This window comes from Pongo abelii, chromosome 16 (assembly GCF_028885655.2).
Source record: "Pongo abelii isolate AG06213 chromosome 16, NHGRI_mPonAbe1-v2.0_pri, whole genome shotgun sequence".
In the NCBI taxonomy this organism is placed as follows: Eukaryota; Metazoa; Chordata; class Mammalia; order Primates; family Hominidae; genus Pongo; species Pongo abelii.
Window position 1 is genome coordinate 49,205,053 of NC_072001.2, and position 23,415 is coordinate 49,228,467.

Here is a 23,415-nt window from a genome sequence, read left to right on the forward strand (position 1 = left end):
GGCACTACGCAATTTCTAACAAATGGAGCTGGAAGAAAACATCACCTAGGAGATAAGGAGTGAGCAACTCTAGATTTTGCCAATTCTGCATTTTTGGCTTGAAAGCCATTCAGTCTGCATGTCTTCTCTGTCTGTGGCCACATACAAGACCCGCATTTCCTAACTTGCAATGTTCCCACAGGAGAATGCATGCTCGATTTGCTGACACAACTTCCAAGTCAATGTCTCCATTTCCAGGAAATACTATAAAAGAGGCTGTTGCTCTACATCCTGGGAGAGTTTGTCTCTTTGGAAAAGTGATCTCAGCTTACAAAATAATCATCTCCTTAGTGCTAATCCATGTGCATTTACAAAAGCACTTTTGGGTTAGGAGAAATAAAGAGTTGATTAGATCTCCATCACTAAGGTGTAACACCAGGGAGCTCTTACCTGCTAGTTGTATTGGCAATAAGGACGCTCAAGACTCCTTAGGTTTGCTCACTAACCCAGCTCTCCTTCTCTTAAAAACACACAAAATATGTGAAGTTTGCAGAAAACCTTGTAGTCATGGGTCGATTTCCTCTAGAATGTTATTTTGTTATTTATATTGTTGCTTCTATTGGGCTTTTTGGCATTTCTTTCTTTGTTCTTAGAAGTTTTCGGGGGTATGGTATAACAGCCCCACAATCCTTCTTTACACCTTGCTTCTAAGACGCTTTATTTGTTAATCTAGGGCACTTATTTCCAAGTCTCTAAAGAGCCATGGGTATGGTTCCTAGGCTCTAAACAGAGGTGTCCAATCTTTTGACTTCCCTGAGCCACATTGGAAGAATTGTCTTAGGCCACACATAAAATACATTAACACTTAACGATAGCCTATGAGCTTTAAAAAAAAAAAAAACCAAAATCCCAAAAAGCAATCTCGTAATGTTCTTAAGAAAGTTTGTGAATTTTCGTTGGGCCTCATTCAAAGCCATTCTGGGCCACGTTGGACAAGCTTGCTCTAAGATATCAGAAGAGGAACTGAGAAAGCAGAAATGAAGACAAGAGAGGACAAGTTTATGTCAATGAAATCCCGTGACAACTTACTTGCATTTAGATATCATGCACATTTTTTTCCTTGATGAAAGATTTTTTTAAACTCTTCTGAAAATGCTAATGAGACAAGTTTCAAGAAATTGACAGTAATGGAAAACCCGAATGTTACAATGATAACTAAAAAGAAAGAAATTATTTCACTCATCTTAATCTTCCTGGAGAGAAGAAAAAATATGTGAACAGAGAAATAAGACAGCTGGCAATTAAAGCCTTGGGATTCCTAAACCTTCTCTTTTGTGCTCCCAAATGAACAAGGTTTAAGCTGCCTTCAAGAGAAAGTCAATCTAAAGTCCATGATGACTTTTCAAAATGAAGCCTTAGGGGGCTTTTAAAACTTCAAGCTTCAGCCCAGCAAGGTCACTTTCTAAAGTGAAAATTCTTTTTAGGGTAATGATTGTGGGGTAAGAAAAGGAATGAGGGAGGGGTGGCATGTCAAGGTTTGAGCTAAAAGCCGTTACTGCATCCTCAGAAGTAGCTATCCTCCCTGCACAGATCCTAGGGAGATGCATTATCCAGCTAAATAAATAAAGAAGCACTGTGGGCTTCTTTTGCATACTACCTGCTAAAAGCATATGGGCTTGTTCATTGGTAGGTAGTTAGCTAATCTCTATTGAAAGTCAAAACTCTGGCCACTGGGGAGGTTGCATTGCTCTGGACTTATCAGTAAGAGAAAAGCTCAGCTGTCACCAGGCTCTTAGAAAACAGCCTAGATTTATGTTTAATTCCTTTGAACTCTCTGCTGCTTTGTTCAATCTTCACACATTCTCAATGTTTACAAGCTGTCTTGGTATTGTGATCTGTTGTTTCGCGAATCTGCATTTTGAATTTCTGGTTATGCTGTGAACTTCCAGGGGAGGAGATGAATTTTCAGATCCCATGTTCTCTACCCTGCTTTGTAAGTGGGAGGAGAATATCGGGGGGTGGCCTAGTGCTGGACTGGAGCCACAAGTGGGCAGCATGAGAATAGATATCTGGAAACTAGGGAATGAGTGGAGGACAAACCCAGCTAGCAGTTCTGAGGGCTGGATTGGCCGGGAAGAAGACAAGGAGGAGCTTGGAGGTCCAAGCAAGTCCAAATTCCAAGGCCAGTTTAAAGTTACAGTAAGAATAAGGGCATGAAGTCCGGGTGCAGTGGCTCATGCCTGTAATTCCAGCATTTTGGGAGGCCGAGGCAGGTGGATTACCTGAGGTCAGGAGTTCAAGACCACCCTGGCCAACATAGTGAAACCCTGTCTCTACTAAAAAAAAAATACAAAAATTAGCCGAGCGTGGTGGCACATGCCTGTAATCCCAGCTACTCAGGAGGCTGGGGCAGGAGAATTGTTTGAGCTGGGGAAATGGAGGTTGCCACTGCACTCCAGCCTGGCCGACAGAGCGAGACTCTGTTTCAGAAAACATAAATAAATAAGGGCATGAAACAGAGGGCCATGCAGAATCTTGCCAGACGGCTCTGCCACAGCTGCCTGTATCTCAGCCCTCTCTGAGGTGGATGTCCACCTGCTATTAAATAAAGAAATGAAGCAGCAGAAAGATCAAGAGATCAAGAGGCTCCTTTGATTAGCATCCATTTTTGTGTTCCTGATGGTATCAGGGTCCCAGATGGTCCGTGCATTCTGGCTCCATTACTTCCTCACAGAGTAACCTTGAGCACATTCTTTAATCTCTGCTTTTTATTTCTGCAAAGAAAACAATGAAACTGGAATTAAAATAGGGATAAAACTCTCTATGTCATTCAACTTAACATTAAATTTAGGTCAGTATGCAATAAGGATTTCTTTCCTCCTCCAATTCACGTGCTCAGAGTAAGTAGTTTATAAATATTTGTTTAGAAACAGTATGTTGGCCAGGTGCGGTGGCTCACGCCTGTAATCCCAGCACTTTGGGAGGCTGAGGTGGGCGGATCCCAAGGTCAGGAGTTCAAGACCAGACTGACCAACAAGGTGAAACCCCGTCTCTACTGACAATATAAAAAAAGAAATTAGCCAGGCGTGGTGGCACACACCGGTAATCCCAGCTACTCAGGATGCTGAGGCAGGAGAATTGCTTGAACCTGGGAGGTGGAGGTTGTAGTGAGACGAGATCATGCCACTGCATTCCAGCCTGGGCGACAGAGCAAGACTCCATCTCAAAAAAGAACCAGTATGTTGGTTTTGAGAGTAGAGTGTAGTAGCTGTGGAGCCAGAATGCCTAGATTCAAACACTTAATAACCAGCTACGTGACCTTGGGCAAGATATTCAGACTCTCTGCGATTCAATTTTCTCATGATAAGAAAATAATAGTGTCCCCCCAGTAAGGTTATGTGGAGGATAAAATAACATAATGTGTGCAAATGTTAACACAACGATGATGATGTTAGCTTTCCTAATCCTCATTCTTGCTGGGTGTATCTGCCATCTCTTTCCCAACTTCCCCACAAACAATTAAATGCACTCTATTTTTCATGAGAAAAAGTGAGAACAAGAAAGAACATTTAAAACAAATGTCATTTAATTTTATAGGTGATATATTTTTAATGTTACCTAGGGAAATGTTGTCAAGATAAAAAGCCGACACTCTGGAGTGTGGTAATTCTTCCATAATGACTTCATAGGAGTGTTGTGCTGTATGCTGCTGAAATCTTCTCTTTTTTCATTCCACAAAATATATATAAGAATGAGCTACGTGCAATCCAAAGACTTCTGGAATGAAAGTTGTGACCTCTGAATCCCTGTTCTAGCTGGGACCTCCGGGCGTCAGAAGCCTCACACATCTTCCAGGGCACCTTGGCATGCAGTGGTGGTTTCACGTATCTGCCTTCTCAAGCATCTCTTTCCTGGAGTGAACATTTTGGGAAGGAGTTTGCCAACTGAAAATTGCTATCCAGGATGGCCGTTTTGAGCAACACTGTACATTTGCTCCATATGTACTTCTTTTGGTAGCAGGTTTCCCTGTGAGTTAGGGAAGCTGTTTAAATTTCCTAAGAGCTATGGGCTGCCAACTCTGGAGGAGGCTCTTTGATTTCTGAAGTAGGACGACGTTCATCCAAACAATATTCACTTTTAAGGACTGAGCAGCAGTGCATTGTGAACATTCATGCTGTTCTCAGCAAGGAGTTACCTGGCCAGGTTGATAGAAGAGAACCTCATGGACTGGCAGGAAAGAGTGGAGCACATTGATCTCTAGTGTTCACAGTTTCAAACACAGGCGTTCACATATAATCAGGATAAAAAGGAGGGAAGGTAGAAGTGAGGAATAGGAAATTCCATTTTAGGTCTCTGTGTGTGTTTCTCCTGAAATACAGCTGCAGTGTTAGGAAAAAAAAAATATGTGTAACTGAATCATACATTCTGACGAAAACTAACTGTGGACTATTATTTTCCTGCAAAGTGGGAGCTTTAAATTTGTGATCCACAGATCTTTAGGGAAACTATGAAATTTGAGCATCTGTTTATTGCGGGATGAGGGTGTCGTTTAAAACATAGATTTTAGTGCCAAACTGCCTGGGTTGGAATCTGTCCAGCTCCTCTATTTACTGGATGACTTCTCTGTGTCTTACCATCCCTGTCTGCTAAGTGGAAATAATAGTAGAACCTACCTCATGGAGTTATGAAAATTAATGATATAGCATGTGTGAAACTTTTATGATAGTGCCTGCCTATAGTTAGCACAAATAAGTAATAGCTGTCATCATCATAGTTCTTTTTTGTTATCTTCGTTTACATTTATAATCAAATAAAGTTCAGATTCATTGCTCTAGAACTTGATGAAGCAAAATGTTAATGATGAATTTCTGTAACATCACCAATTAGCAGTTTAATAAATTAGTCTGGTAGTGATGAGGAAAAACAGTCATACCCTAGGCTTATACAGTGATTTAGAGTTTATAAAATCCTTTTGTATATAGTGTCCTCAAATTGATCCTCACACTCACTACAAATTGAAAAGTATTACCTCCATTTTGTAGATGAGATAATTTTTCTCAGGGAGAATAAGTGAGTTGCCCAAGGTTCCACAGGGAGTTAACTGCAAAATCGAGGTCTGTTCCAATTTCGAAACCAATGTGCTTTCCTTCACATTATCCTGCCTTCCGCGTGCAAGAGATAAACATTCTTATAATTAGACTATTGGCTGCATATTATAAATACTGTAATTTATCAAGGAAAAGCCGAGGGATTTAAAAACAACATTGCAGGTCCCTGAAGCAGTATCAAGTGAGCTTGTACGTGACTACCATTCAATCACTGTTCACATTTGCTCTCCAATCACTCATTAGCTGTGGATTCCACAGAATGCTCTGCACTGAGCCAACCCAACATAGATTGCTATATGGAGAGCTTTGGAAATACATGCTTAGAGGTGGCATTCAAAAACTTCATGAAAAATGGGGGACAAGATGACAAACTGCAAATCGAAGGATTTATTTATGTGTTTATGATCTAAGCATGCAGTAATGTTAAGTCTTGAATAGACTGATTTAGTCCAGTCCTAAACTTGACCTCCAAGGTAGCTCTGGAACCCTGAAGGATTTACTCACTGCTTCCCAAACTCTACCATATTTCCTCATTGTTATTTTGTTGTATTTAGCAGTCCAGGATCTATTCTTCAGGCAACAGACTATTTGAATGCTACCTATCTTGCAGATCTACATCAAATTTTACCTCTCTACCTAGAGCCCACGTTTATAAAACCTGCTTTGAACTCCTAGAGAACTGATTTTCTAAATGACTTATTTTGGTAGTTAGTGCTAATTGCTGTACATTATCTTTTCATATACATGCACCCTGTTCTTCCTGCAGAACTATTTTTTTTCTTGAGAGCCAGGAATACATTCTTTACTTTTTTATATTCCTCACAGAACCTTGAATTGTGCCCTGCAATCTGAGAAGCACAGCATACTCAATTATCAACTGATTACATAAAATGATACATTTATACAAACATTTCAGCTATGTACCTGATTAAAATAGGAAAAACCAAGTAGCTGCATAAGTCAGCAATAAATACATTTTAAAAGCTCCGATTCTGGAATAGTACTTTTTCTCCCAAAGTTTCAGTGCTTCTGCTGGCATGGAACCCAAGATCTGAATCCTAGTGCTTTTTTTTGAGGACTTACAGGTGGCTAGGATAAAAAAGGGATATGTGAGATATCAGATGGTTGGTTGGTGCTGTTATCTAATAGAGTAATGTCAACAAAAATGATAAATTCACCTGTAACCCCTACTTCTCAGGGCTGTCATTCAAAAATAAAGCTAAAAGAAAGGGCCAAAAAGAAAATGTGATTGTCACTCTTCTAATTCTTCCAAATGTCTTTTCTGGAAAGTAATTTCTGATAGGTAGGTTTGGGTAACAAAGGAGAGCAGGGGAGTGGCTCATGATTTAAGTGGGGAGAGTCCTGCCAGAGGTTCACGTAGTTGGTAGGGGAAAGGAAGTATCCCATGGAGAACCCTTGGTCCTCATGAAGGGGAATTGATAGAAGATTTGCTTTCTTATGCTGGAAGTGTGGATGGGAGGTAAGGTGAATTCCCAATAAGAAGAAAACTGGACCTGGACAGTTTGTCCTTTGTGCTGGATAGAGGGTAGCTTTGCCTCCTTAGAATGCTTGGATCCTGACTTGAGGCCTCTGACATCATCACAAATCACAGACCCAGAACCGTGTTAGGAGTTTCAATCTATCTGAAACTGTATTATCCCTTTTTCATTAGACTGCACTCACTTTATGAATAGGGACCCTATTTCCTATGTTTCAGTTTCTGCCTCGCCTGGACCACATCTGTGTGTATGTGTACATACTCACACATACAATGTCATAATTTTATTTGGCACATGAGTATAATCCCTCAAAAGTTCATTGCTGGAAGCCATTTCTGTCAATGAGAATAGATGTGTATGTGGTTACCTAGTGGTAGTGGTGATAGTGAGATTGGTGTTTAAAATATAAAACCTTGGTCAGCTAGGAGAAGAAAATATTATTTCAGGGTTGTATGCTTATAGTGAATCTGTAAGGCCAAAAAAAAAAAAAATGGCAGCAGGACTAACAAGCCTCAGCAGTCTTCCTCCTGGCATCCCACATGAATGTTTTACACACTGTCGTTGCAACCCAATAGTGACTCATGAAGTCAATTTAGAGAGTTACATCCACATTTAAAAATAAATAAATACAATACCATATTCACTAAAAATATATATTTAAAATAAAATAGAATGGAAAATATCAGAATACATTGCATGCTATAAGAGCGTCATTTTATAAACTTTTGTTTATGTAAAAGCACATACTGATTCACGATAAAAATGTGTTTCTTAAAGCGAGTCATGATCAAATGTGTTTAAAACCCATTGCTCTAAGGTGTTGTGAGGCTTTCCTTGATTTAGGGAGGAAATGATTATGAAGTATATGATTTAATGGATACTTTTGCCTTATGGAAAAGGATTTTTAAAAGACACAGAAACTACTAAGCCAAAGTGAAAGATCTCTTCTTTCCTTAGAAGAAAGCGGGTGTGAGCAGTCAAAGACACCATCCTGGAGCTGCCAACAGGGGGAGACATACAGGTAACTAAGCAATTTCCCTGCTAGGTCCACCTATTACGGGACTTTTGACAACAGAAAATAGCTTACACGACTCATAAATAGAGACTTGGATAAACAAACTACAGCGTATATTAACAAACATATCCAACCATTACACAGGAAGGTGTGGATCTACATTTACTGTCTTCAAAAGATGAGTGTGACATACTGTTGAGTAAAAAATACAAGTAAATTACAAAAATAGTAGAAAATCATATTTGAATAAATTTATGTGATTGTGTATGTGAGCATGTGTTTGTGAAGAAATACATAATTGTCTGGCAGCATGTTTGCCAAATTATGAAAGATATTTATCTCTCTGAGGTAGAGTTTCAGTGCATTTTTTTGTTCGTTTTTGTTCTGTTTAAATTTAAGAAGTACTTGTTTTATAATATATATGATAATATATAATATATAAGCAATTATATGTAATATATATAACCATATATATTTCAAATACATATATATATTTCAAAAATATGAAAGAAAGACCATTGTTACAATGCAGTACATGTTAACATGCCGGCACGGGGAATAGAGGAGACTAACTACTGGAAATGCATCAGAGAAGAGAGAGCTCATGAACAGAGTCTTGAAGGAGAAAATGTGTTCATTAGGCCTAACAAGGGTAACCCAGGTGGAAGCAACCGCCTAGACAGATGAGTGAAGGTGTGACAGTGTGAGACATCGTCAGTGGGTATCGCTGTCTGGGAGTCAGGGGTAGAAGATAATCTTACAAGGTTAGACAGGAGACAGAATTTGTAAGCAAAGAGAAGGAGCTTAGCTAAATCTTAAGTTGGTGGAAAAACCTACGGAAGGATCTTAGGCAGGGGAGTGTCAAGCAGGTGCTGGTATCATCCCACCCATCTCCCACTGCCATCCCCATCTTCTATATGACTCTGGCTTCTTATGAAAGGACCTGCAACTCTCAGCTCAAGAGCTGTATTGGACTACAGGAGTGTGTGTGGCTCATGCACAGAACAGTTCAGAAGTGTCACGAATTAACCTCCTAGGAACAGCCCTTGGCCAAAGTTAAACAAGAGCCAGTGGATGAATAATCCAGCTAGTAACCCATAGGTGTGGGCAAACAACTGTTTGATAAGGAAATTATAGATTGTCCAAGTGCTAGTCATCAGGACACTGGAAGAATGGCCCCAAAGACATTTCAGAGATCTTTGAGGCCACCAGTCCCATCAAAGGACGAATGTGCAAGAGCCTTGTGGGCAGAACAGTTTCAAAGGAGGGGCCCATGGAACCTTGGACTCACTGTCCAGTGCTTTTTTAAAGTTCTGCTTCCTGATTTCCACCAGGCACTTCTTCACTATCTCAGCATCAGCTCCAGCAGGCCTAGGTGCAGTGGTGGTTGCCCCTCAGGACGGTGCAGGCAGAAAACCTTGGTAACACCCATGTGGTGCCATTTCACACAGTGCATGAGCTGGCAAGACATGGCTACCTCCATCTAGGTTTCAAAGGATGGAGCTCTCAGAGCCTCAAGCACTAAACTAAGGCAGAGGGCTGCTGAGAGGGCAGGGCCTCTGCGGAGAGTCTTCAACTAGGACAATGCCTAGTACTACAGCCATGAGGGAAGTGCTACCCCAGAGACCCCAGACTGGAAGAGCCACTTGCTTGGGATTCCAGCCTGGGAGAGATACAGGCACCCAACTGCAAGCCACCCAACTGGAAGCCATAAAAGGAGTAGTGTGGGCTGTGCCTAGCTAAGCCAAAGGAGACCAACTTCTGTCCAAGTGTGTCCAGAAGGAAACACATGAAAGCAAGGAAGATTATTCTCAAGTCTTAAGATTTAATGTTGTTTTCCCAATTGGGTTTGGGACTTGTTTGGGACCTATCACAATTTCCTTCTTTCCTGTTTTTCCTTGTTGGAATCGGAATGTCTGTCTTGTGTCTGTCATTTTATTTTGGAAACACATAATTTGTTTGATTTCACAGTATTACAACTGGAGAGCAATTTGCCTCAGGATGAATCATACCTTGAGTCTCACCCATTTCTGATTTAGATGATATTTATATGACACTCTGGATTTAAGTTGTTTGAATTGATGCTGGAACAAGTTAAGACTTCAGGGGCTATTAAGATGGAATGAACATATTTTTAATATGAGAGGGACATGAGGTTTTTGGGGGGATTCAGGAGTGGAATACTATGTTCTGAATGTTTGTACCCCCCAAGTTCGTATGTTGAAATCCTAACCCCCAAGATGATGGTATTAGAAGGTATTAGGAGATGCAGAGGTGATCAAGTCATGATGGCTCTGCCCTCATGAATGAGCTTAGTGTCTTTGTAAAAGAGAACCCAGAGAGCTAGCTAGCTCCTTCCACATGTGAGGACATCGCAAGAAGACACCACTTATGAATCAGGAAACGGGTCCTCACCATACACTTAATCTGTTGGTGCCATTACCTTGGACTTCCATCTCCAGAAATGTGAGAAATAAGCTGCTGTTGGTTATAGGCTTTCCAGTCTATGGAATTGTGCTATAGCAGCCTGAAAGGATTAAAATACCTGGTTTGGGCCAGGTGTGGTGGCTCACGCCTGTAATCCCAGCACTTTGGGAGGCAGAGGCAGGCGGATCAATTGAGGGCAGGAGTTCAAGACTAGTCTGGCCAACATGGTGAAACCCTGCCTCTAATAAAAATACAAAAACTAACTGGGTGTGGTGGTGGGTGTCTGTAATCCCAGCTACTTGGGAGGCTGAGGCATGAGAATCGGTTGAACCCGGGAGGTAGAGGTATCAGTGAGCTGAGATCGTGCCATTGCACTCCAGCCTGGGAAATAGTATGAGACTCAGTCTCATAAATAAATGAATGAATGAATGCCTAGTTTGACTCACAGATGGGACTCAGTCACAGTTACTGTTAGGAATAAAGACAATCTCTGGGCCTCCAGAAAGTGAGAAAGACAAGGATCTGACTCAAGGCTCTCTCTTTACTCTGAAGTGGGAAATTGCCTTTAACATTTAAGATGTATCGAATCCTGGAGGTGTGTGTTTAGCCCAACGTAGTTTCAGAACTATAAAATCAGAGAAACACTTCTGAATTAATAAAACTTGAATGAGAAAAAGATTATTTTAGTCAGAACAGTTAAAACAAATACATCTTTTAAAAATGGTAAGAAATGGAGGCTTCTAAATTTGAAGTTGCTCTAATGATTTAACTTAGCTGGAGGGAAGATGAAGTCTTCCTGTCAAGCATAGGTTGTTCAGCCAGGAAATGTAAAAAAGCCACACACAGAAAGAACAAAGTCTGATGTTCATGAGAGGTGATGGTCTTTTCTAAAATGAAGTTCTAGCCAAAATGTAAGACGTCAGCTAGAGGCAATGATTCCAAAAGTTTCTGAAGAAGGTGTCAGAGAAGACTGATAGAGATGATGCAAATTTCAAGCTGCTGGTTCGGCTCCAATTTGGCAGGGATCTAGAATGAAGAACTGTTTCCCCAAGACCACAGTGCCTGCCCATCTGGACTAAAAAATGAATACAGTAGGCAGGAAAATAGAGTCCAATTTGGCAGTACTTTGAACTATGGCCAGAGGAAGGTCACTCAACTGCATATTCCCTATTGAAGTCCAGAGACATTATTCTCTCGAGCCCTTTATTCCCATGTTCCCATGTTCCCATTCTTCTTCAGGTAAGTTAAGTCAGCCAACAGGATCACCCTCCATGCTGGATAGTGGACCTAGATGTTTTCTAAGGAATTCCATTTAGTAGCGGACAGTCTGTGAAGTAGATAAAAATGCACCACTCTCTCTCTTCCTTTATACATGTGAGATAAGCACACTGTCCCTCATCTGTTTAAGGAACACTACAGAAAAACAGGGATTAAGAAAAATAACTTCTGGTAAAGTTAATGGCTCAAGAAGGCTTCAAGTCCTTCTTCTCTGTCCCTGTTCTGAAGTGAGACATGGAGGGAGCTGGCTAGCTGGCCTTCGGCCATCCAATATGTGCTAATTTTTGATTTAAGAATTAGTTCAATTAAACCGTACCTGCCAGACAGATGGTCCTCATGCAGGGTCATGCACTGTTGCAACTACTGATTATTGACTCTCATGTTCACCAGTGAAGTGGCAATACCTGCTGTTGTTAGTTGTTTGGCACCTTCTGTGTTGCCGGGCTGGCAAGGCAAGAAGGACCCAGGCATGTGCTAGGGGTAGTGCTGAAGGTGAAAGTGCTGTCCAGAACATGCAGCAGGTCTGATAGATAAGGCTAAAAGCTAATCTGTTCAGCCATAGAAGGAGACACACACTTGTGTGGTTTTTGTTGTTGTTGTTGTTGTGTGTGTGTGTGTGTGTGTACAGTAAGTAAAGGGACATAAAAGAAAGGAAACTGCAATTTTCTATCTTTCTTCCCTTCGACTCATCTCCTAGTCCCTGGTCTTCCTGGGAGCCACCTGCCACAGTCCTGGACTCTGTCATTCTACATTCTAGGAACCCTGAACTATGCTTCCGGACAACTGCTAGTTCCCTTGGATCCTTAAAAATATCATACCACACTGGCCAGTTTTATTCATACATTAAATGACTTGCTAGGATTGCAACTTTTGATCTTCCTTACTGAGAGAAAAACTGTGCAGATTCACAAGTGATTAAGCCAATGGCTAGCCTTTCATTGAGCACTTACTGTCTGCTCAGCATTCTGCTAAGTGTTTTACCTGTAATATTTCCAGTGAGGCAGGTTTTGTTTATTATCTCCAGTTTACAAAGGTCAGAAATGTTAAGTGCCTGACGTTAGCTGATAATTGGCCAAATAAGATTCAGATCTAGGAAGGCTGAGGCCACAGCTGTGCTCTTCAATGCCCCATCCAAGTCCTTCTCTGACTCCCACTGCTGCTCATCCCCCTTCCACGCCACCAGTCACTCCCTGTGTCCCTGACGTCCTGGCTAGATATTCACCATGCGGCTATTTTTCTTAGCTTCGGCTTCTGTTGTCTTAAGTCAAAATCTCAGTCAAATACAACACACTACACCATTTTTAAAATGTAATCCCATAGCCAGTCTTTCCATTTGTAAAATGAGATTGGGGTAGTCTCTATCTCTCGTGGATGTTATGAAGATTAAGAGATGGAATGCACCAAATTCTCAGCATGGTGCCTGGCACAATAATAAGCACTATCTGAGTGCTAACTATTTTGGGATTTTGCTTACTCAAATGGCCCAGAGGTAATGTTATATTCATTTTGTGGATGTGGGACATGGAGCATAAGTGGCCAAAACAACTTGGCAGAAGGAAATCCTACTAGTAACTGGCAGAGCTGGAGGAGGCTGTGACTTAATACTCATTTCCTCTCTCAGCTCCCTGCAAACCCCTAACAACTAACCACATTGTTGGGCATCCCATTGCCTTTCTGTTTAGGATTTGCGAAGTCATTTCATATTCTCAGCTTATTTGAAGAGCAGAGATAATCTGAATTCCATTTCAGATGATCACATTTTCAGGTTTGTTTGGAGATCATTCAGTGGCTGTCAGACATGGGAGTGAGACAGCAGTGAGAAGAGAGAGACGGAGACTCACTTCTGATGTTCCTGGGTTGGTGTGTCAGTGTCAAAGGACAACAGGAGAGGGCAGCAAGGAGCCTAAATGCAGGGAACTTTGAGGCGTTTCCTTGGTTGTGTGGTTCTCTTGGATGACACAGGAAGCCAGACACCTGGGAGAGGGGGACTCCACTGCACAGGAAGTAAACCTGCAACAGAGAAACCTGGCAGGCTATAGCAGATCCCTGCCATAATCACAGAGCTGGGGTTTGCCTGGAGTTGGACAGCTTAGTGAGGATCAGATTTATCTATGTACGAAGCACACACACCATCCCAGGGTCAGAAATCAGCTGTAATGGACAAGAATTATAGGATAGGGACATGGTGGAGCAGAGCCGAATGAAGTGTACTGCTTTCATTTCCTCTGGAAGATGTACCTTGGGCATAATGTCTAACTGAATTTAAATAATATTTGTTTCCAGAAGGGGCTTTGGAATAGGTAGGTTTTGCCCTAAGAGAGCCTTTATTTTTACCTTAAAAATAGCAGGCAACGTTTCTATGAAAGGAAGATAAAGTGATATTGCTTTATGTAAAATTAACGCTTAGAGATTTTAGAAGATGAAGGTAAGGCAAATTGCTTTCTTATTTATGTTTATGCTCTCACCCATATACCCCGCAGTAGCTTAAATGCAAGAGGAACTAAGAATAATAGAGTAAAAATATGATGCAATGCCTGATTAAAAATGCAAATTCAAAGTTGTCAGTGATCTTCTAGCTAAGCAGAGTAAACACTGGAAAGGAGAAAAAGCACACTGAGGTTCGCTAAAGGATAGAAATGATCATCCAAAAGAGGTAAGAAATGGGTGCCAAAGGAGGTAAGAAACGTGGAGTCTAGCTCTGAGGAATGAGAGAATATTGGGTAAGCACTGGTGAATTGGAAGGGAAAAAGCCAAGTGACCAAGAAAGACAGATTTACCAGGATTGGGGTTTTATTTCTAAGGATTGAGCCAGTGATGCTTGGAAGAAATCCAATCAGCAAATACTAACTGAACACCCACTGTGTGCAAGGCATCGTGGTCTGCCTTTCCAGGGAAATAAAGAAGTGTAAAGATGAGATAGTCTTGCAGTGTAACAACTAAAAATACAACATGTTAAGTAAGATAGAGAGCCTGTACATCTTGAAGGAAAGAAAATTAAAGCATGTTAAATGCAAAATAATGGCACACAAGACAAGTACAAGGGGACTCTGACTAGGGAGAGGTGGAGCAGTCAGGAAAGTCTTTTGGGAAAGGGTGGTACTTATAATAAGTAGGATAGGATGGGAAAGATTCCAGCCAAGGCGAGAGACAATAACTTTTATAGAATCAGAACATATTATTAGATAGAAGCAACATTAGGAGTATCAGAGAAAGCAGTATTAGAGAGCCTCATTGTATCATTTGTTAGTGTAGCTCCACTTGTCTCCCCCACCACAGGCCTTTACCATCTGGGTCTGCCCACAGAGCAGGGGGCAGCACAGTCTGAGAGGGAGGGGTGTGTTGCTTGGAGGGCATGAAGTGGTAAGGGGCTTCCCTGAGTGGGCTAAGACTGTAGTACTAGGGTGAAGGGGCAGTGCCTAGTCAGGAGGAGCCATGGATCCTCTGTGTGGGTCAGCATTAAAGATATAGTGCAAAACACTTAATGAGGCAGGAGGCTGGACAAGCACAGAAGGATGGCGGTAGGCCAGAGAACAAAGTCTGGTCAGGAGGATCTGTACTCTGAAAGTGTAAACCAAAGCACGCTTTTATGTGAGGTCTGCTGCTCCTTACAAATATTCAAAAATTGTCTATAAAATGTAAATGTGCCATTTAATATTTTCCATAATATGACAGATTTTAATTCATATCTCTTATAGTCTAAACAAGGAGCTCTTAACAGTCATTAGAATCACTAGGAAGGTTATCAAAAATATAAGTAATCAGGAATGAACTGGAGTAGGACCCAGAGGACAATATGTCTTGAAATCTTTCCAGCTAGACCTGGGAACCACTAGTTTAGCCAAACTGGGGTCCTCTTTCTTCTTTAAATTTACTCTAAAGTTTCTCTCCTCTATTCTTATTCTTGTGATTTTCATTCTGTTAGAAATGAAACTCTGTTAAGGATGTGATCCTTCTATATTTCTGTTGAAATTCTTACTTAGAAAATGCTGATAAAAGTAGTAGATGCCCAGTTCAGCTTGCTAGTTAGATCACCTTTCTAGGTCTTTGTAGATCAAGGGTCTGTGATCCTCCAAAGGCTGATGTGAGTACAGTGCTAAAGAATGCCAGGAGAGGGCAGCAGAGAGCTGGGAAGCCCTTTGATAGAGGCTGGAGGAAGCGAACTAAATGGGAGAACCTGTAGCAGGTGGAGAAGGAGAAAATATTTGATCCTTTATGGGGTGCAGGGTATGCCAGTTGTGTGTGCTTCATAAATTAACCAAAGACTATAGTCATTACTCAGATCAGAAACTGAAACCAACAGGGGATGCCATAGGGAGTGGTAGTTTTAAAACAGGAAGGGATGGAAATAGGCTCTAAGATATTGCTGGGAGCCACCAAAGGTAAGCCAGCTATGGCAGGATGCTGGGCCCCTGATAGCTCCTGAGACACTGGTCCTGTCTAGGCATAGATTCATTAGACACAGACCCAAACCAGGAGAAAAAACCTTTATTTAAGGACTGAGCAAGTCTTTGCAACCTAGGGGTGCAGGTGAACAGGATAAAGGAAACATTTTAGAGTGAGATTTCAGGGGATTGAAGAAACACTGACATTCAGGAAAAGCAGAAGAGATTCTTACAAGTTCAGTGCCCACATCATAAGGAAAAAATTCTCAGAAGGCCAGGATGGGATTCAAGGGTGTTATGTTGATTGAGGCATGCAAAGGAAGTACTTAATGTGCAGGCCAGGACCAGAGACGGTGCACTAGGTAGAGTGCCACATCTAGCAAAGGTATTTCAAGGTAAGTTCTGCAAGGGTTTGGGAATACCACAAGGCTTTGTTGGTAGTGCCAATTTAAATCCACCTTAGGCTAAAACTTCCAGAATATGATCTAGCACCTTGCTACTTAAAAGTGTGGTCTGTAGACCAGCAGTCCTGGCATTGCTTGGGAGCTTATTACAATTTAGAATCTCAGGTCCTGCCTCAGACCTACAGAATCAGAATTTGCATTTTAACAAGATCCCCAGGTGATTTCACTGCATATAATGCATATTAAGGTTTGAGAAATAGCAGACTAGCATCCAGTCCAGACAGGGCTGGGTGGCATTGATGCCTATAGAAGATTAGTAAGGGCATTCTGTAATAAGAAAGTGAGGGAGAATAGCTGCATTTGAATGACAGTAGGTGCAGCCATTAATAGTGTGTAAACTTGATACTTTATTTTGGCTTATTTTTTTCAAACCCTACTAGATTCCTTATAGTTACATGCAAAATCAGCCAACTGATGTATTTTTCAGAGGCTGCAGTAGGGGAAACTGCATCCTACTGCAGTTTGAAAGAAAGTGTGAATCCAAATTAAAGTTGTTGCCTGGGAGGGCTGTGGGTTTCTTAGAAGGTTTCTGCTGTGTATGGTCTGGGGTCTGCGTGTCCAGAAACTAGATTTTCAAAACATTTTTAGGCTAACTCAAAGCAATTAGACCCTTAGACAAAGGAAGGACTATTGGTACTAATATCACAAAGGAGTTTATGTTTGTATTAGTTTATTGTTGTTGTTGTAATAAACTAACACAAATTTAGAGGCTTAAAACAACACAAATTTATTCTCTTACAATCCTGGAGTTCAGAAGCCCAAAATCAGTGTCACAGGGCTACAGTCAAGGTGCCAGCAGGGCTTGTTCTTTCTGGAGGATCCAGAGAAGAATTTATTCCTTGACTCTTCCAACTTCCAGAGGCTGCTGCTAAAATTAATTTCCTTCTCTGACTCCTGGACTTTTCCTCTATTTTCTTTTCTTTTTTTTGAGATAGAGTCTTGCCTGTCACCCAGGCTGGAGTGCCGTGGTGTGATCTCAGCTCACTGCGGTCTCTGCTTCTCAGGTTCCAGTGATTCTCCTGCCTCAGCCTCTCAGGTATCTGGGATTATAGGCATGCGCAACCACACCCGGTTAATTTTTGTAGTTTTAGTGGAGATAGGGTTTCACTATGTGGGCCAGGCTGGTCTCGAACTCCTGACCTCAGGTGATCTTCCCGCCTCAGTCTCCCAAAGTGCTAGCATTACAGGTATGAGCCACTGCACCCAGACTTTCCTCCATTTTTGAAGCCACCGGTGTAGCATCTTACTTGTGTTGTAAGATGCTTTCATTGCCTTCATCTTCTGTGTCAAATATCCCTCTCCCTAGCTCCCAAGCTGATAAGGAAGGATAATCTCCCTGTCTGTCTCAATATCCTTAGTCACATCCACAAAGCCACTTTTTCTATAAAAGGTAATATTCACAGGTTTTAAGGATTAAGGCCTGAATATCTTTGGGGGCCATTTAGCCTACCGCCAAGTTTAAACCATAATTTTAATTGATGAAATAAAATACGTTGTTCCATTGATTACACAGCCTAATCTCTTTCTTGGTATTGGAAAGTCAAATTAGTATCAGCAAGTGATTTGGAAACTAGAGAATGAATGCACAAGGAGGTGGCTATTTTGTGTGAGCCAGACAGAGCCCTGTTGAAGCACCCCTGACCACAGCAATCCCTCGGGATGGGATGGCTCCTGTGAGTGATGGCTTCTCTGCTCTGCTCTGCTCTGGTCTTGCTTATGCTGTCCTGATTTGCTCTCAGACTTCCGTGTCCTGCCCTGCTCTCCTCCCTCAGTTGGAAAATTCTCTCTCTGAATGTACAGTATTATAGATGAAGCCCCAGGTTTGGGGGCCACACACTATAAGTGCCCACCTGTACTGGTTCAGGGAAGACAGCGAACTCAGGCAGAAAACCAGGCAGTACAGGTAAACTGCTAGTGGCAGAACCTTAGAAGATTTTGAAGCTTCAAGGCAACTTAGAAATTATCTAGTCCAACCCCTTATTTACTGATGGGAAATAAGTCCCAGAGAGACAGTAGCATGTCCAGGGCCACACTTAGATTTATTATTTAGTCAATGAAAATTAATAAAGCAGCTGCCCTGTGCATGGGTTATGCAGAGGAATAAAATGTGGATGAAGGAAATAAGGAATGGTGACCATGGATATAACTGGCAGGAGGATTCAAGATGCCCACCAGAAATCTGGCAGGATTATCCAAGATGCCCACCAGAAATCAGGCTTTGGGAATTTCTGAATTCAGACTCTAATGCTCTGTAGGCTATGGACAAGTCTTACATATTTGGTGGTATTACACCATCATTGATAAAGTAGAAATAGTAGCATTTGTTTTCCAGTATAGATTAGAAAAATAAAGCCTGACCCTCTCTTTCAAGGTAGAAAATAAGTTTGTTTACTTCCCCAGGAGCAAGCTCCCATCTGGCTAGGCAGCAACCACTGCCAGGCCGCCCCTTGGGGAAGCAGCAGAGAGGCAATAAGCCAGCACCCTCCACTCCCATGGGCGCCCTACAGGGAAATGCACGGGAGCTGGTGGATGTGATTACTGTGATTACTGCAGCAACGTGGGTCAGGGTGAAGGGAACTCTTCTCAAGCATGGAGCACCAATTTGCCTGAGCTGTAAGGAGAACTGAACTGCCTGTTTCCCAAGGGGTTTGGGGCTGAGCAAATGATGCTGTTAACTCTCTCCATGTGCAACCACACATACATTTTACCATATGTCTGTCAACATGATGTTTGTTACTGTATGTCAAACACATTCAAAATCTTTTTTTTTTTTTGCAGATCTCAGAATAATATGCTTAGGCACAAGGTGATGATGATGGCAAAACTGCTGTGAAGTTCTGAGTGATTCATCTGTCTCATTTTGATTAAAGTCATAATCCAGTGATCTTAGGTTTAAATGAAAAAAATGTATATCTCAAAATACTTCAGATATAAAGGGACACCTCAGGATTTGCTTTTTCTGAGGAACTCAAAGGAAATTAAAGTCCTTTTACAGTAACAAAAAAGACATCCAGTTAGCATCATAAAAATCACAACCCGATATTAAAATGTCAGTTATTCCCCCTTGTCTGGGAATTGAAAATGCAGGCTTTGTATGTTGCTTTTTGGGGACACTGTTGGCTAGCAAAACTGATTTCTACTATAATTGGAAGACCTTCTCTCAAGAGTAAGAAGGCTGGCCAAGAGGTCTCCTCAGCACACATGACAAGGTCATGGCTTGCAGGCACAGGAAGCCAGCACACATGGGCTCAGCTTCTATGAGGTGCTAGAACAAGAGGAGAAGGAGGGGGAAGAGTGGCTCAGTAGTCCCTTGATCCTGACATGACTGTCCTGCACATGGTCCCTTTAGTCTGGTCATCTGCATGTCCCAACTCCCCAGTGACCCTCAATCCATCTCCCAAGAGAAGGACAACTCACATCTCCTATTCTCTTTCCGATCCATTATTTTGTCTTAAATCCTATGCCTAGCTCCCCTTGGAGTCTTCTGCTTTCATCTTAACTGCCTATTCAGTAGATCAAGCTGACTAGTTTGCTAGTTTACTGTGTCTTTGCCTTCCTGCTCTAAGGACTCCAATTCTCCTGGAGGCCTATGGATTTCTCTAAGTAGGGAAAGACTCAAAATAAGACATCACAGGAAAGAAAAGCTCATTATATTGTTAACCTATAAAAAGGCAAAGAAAAATACCTGAAAGGCCGTATATCAAAATAGTAACAGGAGTTATTTCTGGGTGGTGGTGTTTCTTTTCTATGGGATTCTCTGTATTTTCCAAATTTACTTTTTATCAGAAACAAGGCATCAGAAAGAAAATGATGTGAGTTGTTAGTGAGAGTAACTGTGCTTTAGTTCACTTTGTAACTATAAGGTAGAGTGTGGAGAGAAAAACCAAGGGATGTCTTTGGTCACTGCAATGGGTCAGGATCACATTAGGTAAGTAAAGGAGAGAAATTGCTCCAACATCATTTTGAACAAAGCATAAAATCAAACTGAATTTGGTTTGGTAAATAAGATGCCCCAAGGCCAACCCTACTTAAGGTTACTTTATATTACTTCACATAGGCTCGGCTAAATGGATCGTCCATCACCCTCCAGACTAATTACATTTGATTAAGGGCTTCCTTAAAAGCTCTTCTTTTACAGTGAATTGAAAATGACCACTAACCTCCATTGACTGGTGCTGTGAGGTCACTCTATGAATTGATTAGGGAGTGCTGCATTGTGCTTTTGCGATTCTAGTTCTGTGGGGCCCCTGGAACCTTGGCCCATACATCAATGGGAAGGAATGGTGATAAATATTCTGTTGCTACCTTTGTGCACATAGCCCCTCTATGTGACGTCACCATCTTATCCCATTCCAAATTGGTGTATTCTCTGCTTACCTGGTTTTTCTTTACACTTCTCAAAGGTATCTTGCTTATAGCTGATTGCTTAACCTGGATCCGTTATTTCCCTCATGTTTTGTTCCAGAGGGTTTTGTTTTATGGTTTTATGTCTACAGAATGGATGTCAGGAGAGGGTGGGGATTGCTGAAAAGCAAAAGGATTTAATTATTACAAATGTCAATTAAATTGAGACACAGAAAATGTGAGGTGAAGTCTGGAGCTGACTAGTCGGAATTCATTTTTAAACAATATTGAAAACATACGTTATGAACAGAATGATGTTGATTGCAGAATAATCTTGTTCAATAATATGTAAGCATTATACATATATTTAATCCAAATACATTTCTAAAGTTAACAAAAGCTCTAAGCTAACAGGCTTTGAAATAAAGATGATCTGTTTTTGGTATACAGATCTTAATTGAGATTTAGTCTTTTTTCTCTCCCTTTGGCTTCTAGCTCTAGCTATGACTCACACATAGCCCAGAAAGGGAGAATGAGAGAGAAGAAAGAAACCAAGGGTCACACCATTAAAGCTCATAGAAACGTAAGTTTCAACTAAAGAATCCTAAAGGAAATTAAGCTATAGAAAAGTATGGCTATCCATGCAATAGATGTGGGCTTCTGGGAAGAGGAGAAAATTTAATTTTACTTCATTGGAATAATAGAATTCTCTCAGAAGTTTTAATTAAGCAGTCACTGCAGCCTCATGCCTGTATTTGATTCCTGGCTCCTCCTGCAAACTGGTTGTTTGGCCTTGGGCAAGTTACTTAACCACCCTGTGCTTTTCATCAGTAAATAGGTTATAGTAACACCTACATTATGATATTATTATTAGGATCAGTAAGCTGAATGTAAAATGCTTAAACGGTATCTGGATCAAAGTAAGTGTGCCATAAGTGCTAGTTCTTATTGTTTGTGTATCTTATCTTTTGCAGACATTTTGTCAAAATTTTCTTAAGAAAAATCAGGTGTTGGTGTTAGAAGCTTTGTGTGTGGTTTGAGGTTTTTTTTTTTTTTTTTCCTCATTAGTTTTAGCTGCTCTGCATTTTGAGATTTCTTTGAGGAAATCCAGATATTTTGGCTATCATCTTTTCCAAACATCAAGTAAGCCCTTGCTATCAGAATCATAACAATAATCTCAAATGTTTACGAGCACGTTTTATGTGCCAGGCTTTATGCACATTACCACTTAGCATGGACTAATGCATCTGTTCCTCGTAAAAACCCTATAGCATTATCCCCATGTGACAGATGAAGAACTTGAGTATATGAAGGTTGAAGGATCTTGCCACGGATTATCCAGCCAGGAAATGGCAGAGTCACAGGCCAGGTCTGCTGGCTGGCTCCAGAGGCACACCTCACTCTCTGCTGTAACTACAACCAGCCACCAAGTTGATTGCTTTTAGTTTTTCTTTGACCAAATAAGAGTTCCAGCCTTATTGTATGATTGGTAACCAACCAGAATTTTTGAGTCGTGGCTCATCAATGACTATGTGGAATTTACTAGTGAAATTCATAAAACGTAAGTATTGTTTTCTCCAACAATCAAATTGACTAGAGACACAAATGTTTTTCTAGTAGTGGTTTTTGCTGATTTGTCACCATGTGATTTATCTGTAAGCTGCTCTTTCAGTATTAATGGCTTCACACATAAGAAGGGAACATATCTCACATTTTTAAATCCCCCTTGGTACCTGCAATAGCCATGGATGAATATTTGTAATGTTGGGCCTTTCACCAATGCTATCGTTCCTTTGTTTCCCATGTTAAATTAGCTGGTGAATATTCTCAATCCATCTGTCTTATCTCTGTGTTATGTGTAAGAGAGACTTTGCTAACTTGCAGAACCTGGGTAGAAAAAATTGGCTGGAATTGTGCTTATTAAAACAGTTTGCCAAATATGTAAAGGAGCCCAGGTGTTGGAAATGAAAGGCTTCTCTCTAAAGGACAATCTCTCAGGAGCCTCTGTCTCTTGGCGGTGGACCCTTTAGAGCCAAGCTCAGGCTCAGAAGGAGGATATGTGTCAGAGTGACTGCTAGAAATTGATAGGTCAGTCTGTCCCAAGGGTTAAGTCTGAACTCGGTAGTAATTTTCCTGTCCTTTAAAAAAGGATATTCTTTTAGCTAAATTTGTCAACCTTTAATAGCCTATCTTCTTCTTATACTCTTTTAGTCAATATTTGCTTATTTACTTTAATCTTCTTTAATCTTTTTTGTTTTATTCTTGCCTTTTTTACTATATTTTATCTATTCTGAATTTTTAGGTTGTTATTTTATCTTTTTTATTTTATACTACATTATTGCCTTTTATCTAAATTGTGTTTACTTTACATGTGTGGTTTCAATTTTATTCACTCTTTATTTTATCTTTAATGGCAAAAGAAAGTACAAGCACGAGGTGATCAGCTGGAGGGAAACCCATAGCCTAACTGAGCATATTGGACTCTATGTCCTTCCAAATGTCTCACTCAATAATAGCCCTCTAAGTTTTCCACTGAACATCTCTTTTTCTTTCCAATGATGAAACTTCAGCTTAAAATACATCAAGCTAATTGTATAGATTCACCTGTCAAATTCATTTTCGCTTACATTTACCCCATATTTCCAGGAAGATAATATGTATTTTTAATATAAGTCACTTTGAGCTAGAATGGTGCTATCTCCTTACAGTATTTGTCCAAACTTTCTAAGTGCTTCTTGATCAAAATTTAGTTTTTACTTTTTGCAACTGCTAAATAATGTCTAGGACTTGCACACAAATTATGGGCAATTGAGGAAAACACAGTGGGGAGGGTTGTTCAGAATAACCTTCTACTCCATGTTTAACCTTTCTGTAACATTGCAGGTGTTCCTTCCCTTCTTTTCCGTGATCTCCATGCCA

At 40.9% G+C, this 23,415-nt stretch overlaps 1 long non-coding RNA gene across 2 annotated transcripts in view; it reads right to left on the minus strand.

The window, feature by feature from the left end:
• Positions 1-1,489: 1,489 nt before the first annotated feature.
• Positions 1,490-23,415, minus strand: part of LOC129050099 (uncharacterized) — a 38,595-nt gene continuing 16,669 nt past the window's right edge. Inside the window, exons 2-3 of one of the 2 annotated variants that reach the window (XR_008513567.1) lie at positions 20,530-20,676; positions 1,490-2,753 (exon numbers count right to left, since the gene is read on the minus strand). This is a non-coding gene — a long non-coding RNA (uncharacterized LOC129050099). Of the gene's footprint in view, positions 2,754-16,857; positions 17,193-20,529; positions 20,677-23,415 lie in introns of those variants that run through there. The other variant, XR_008513568.1, reaches the window with a different exon arrangement.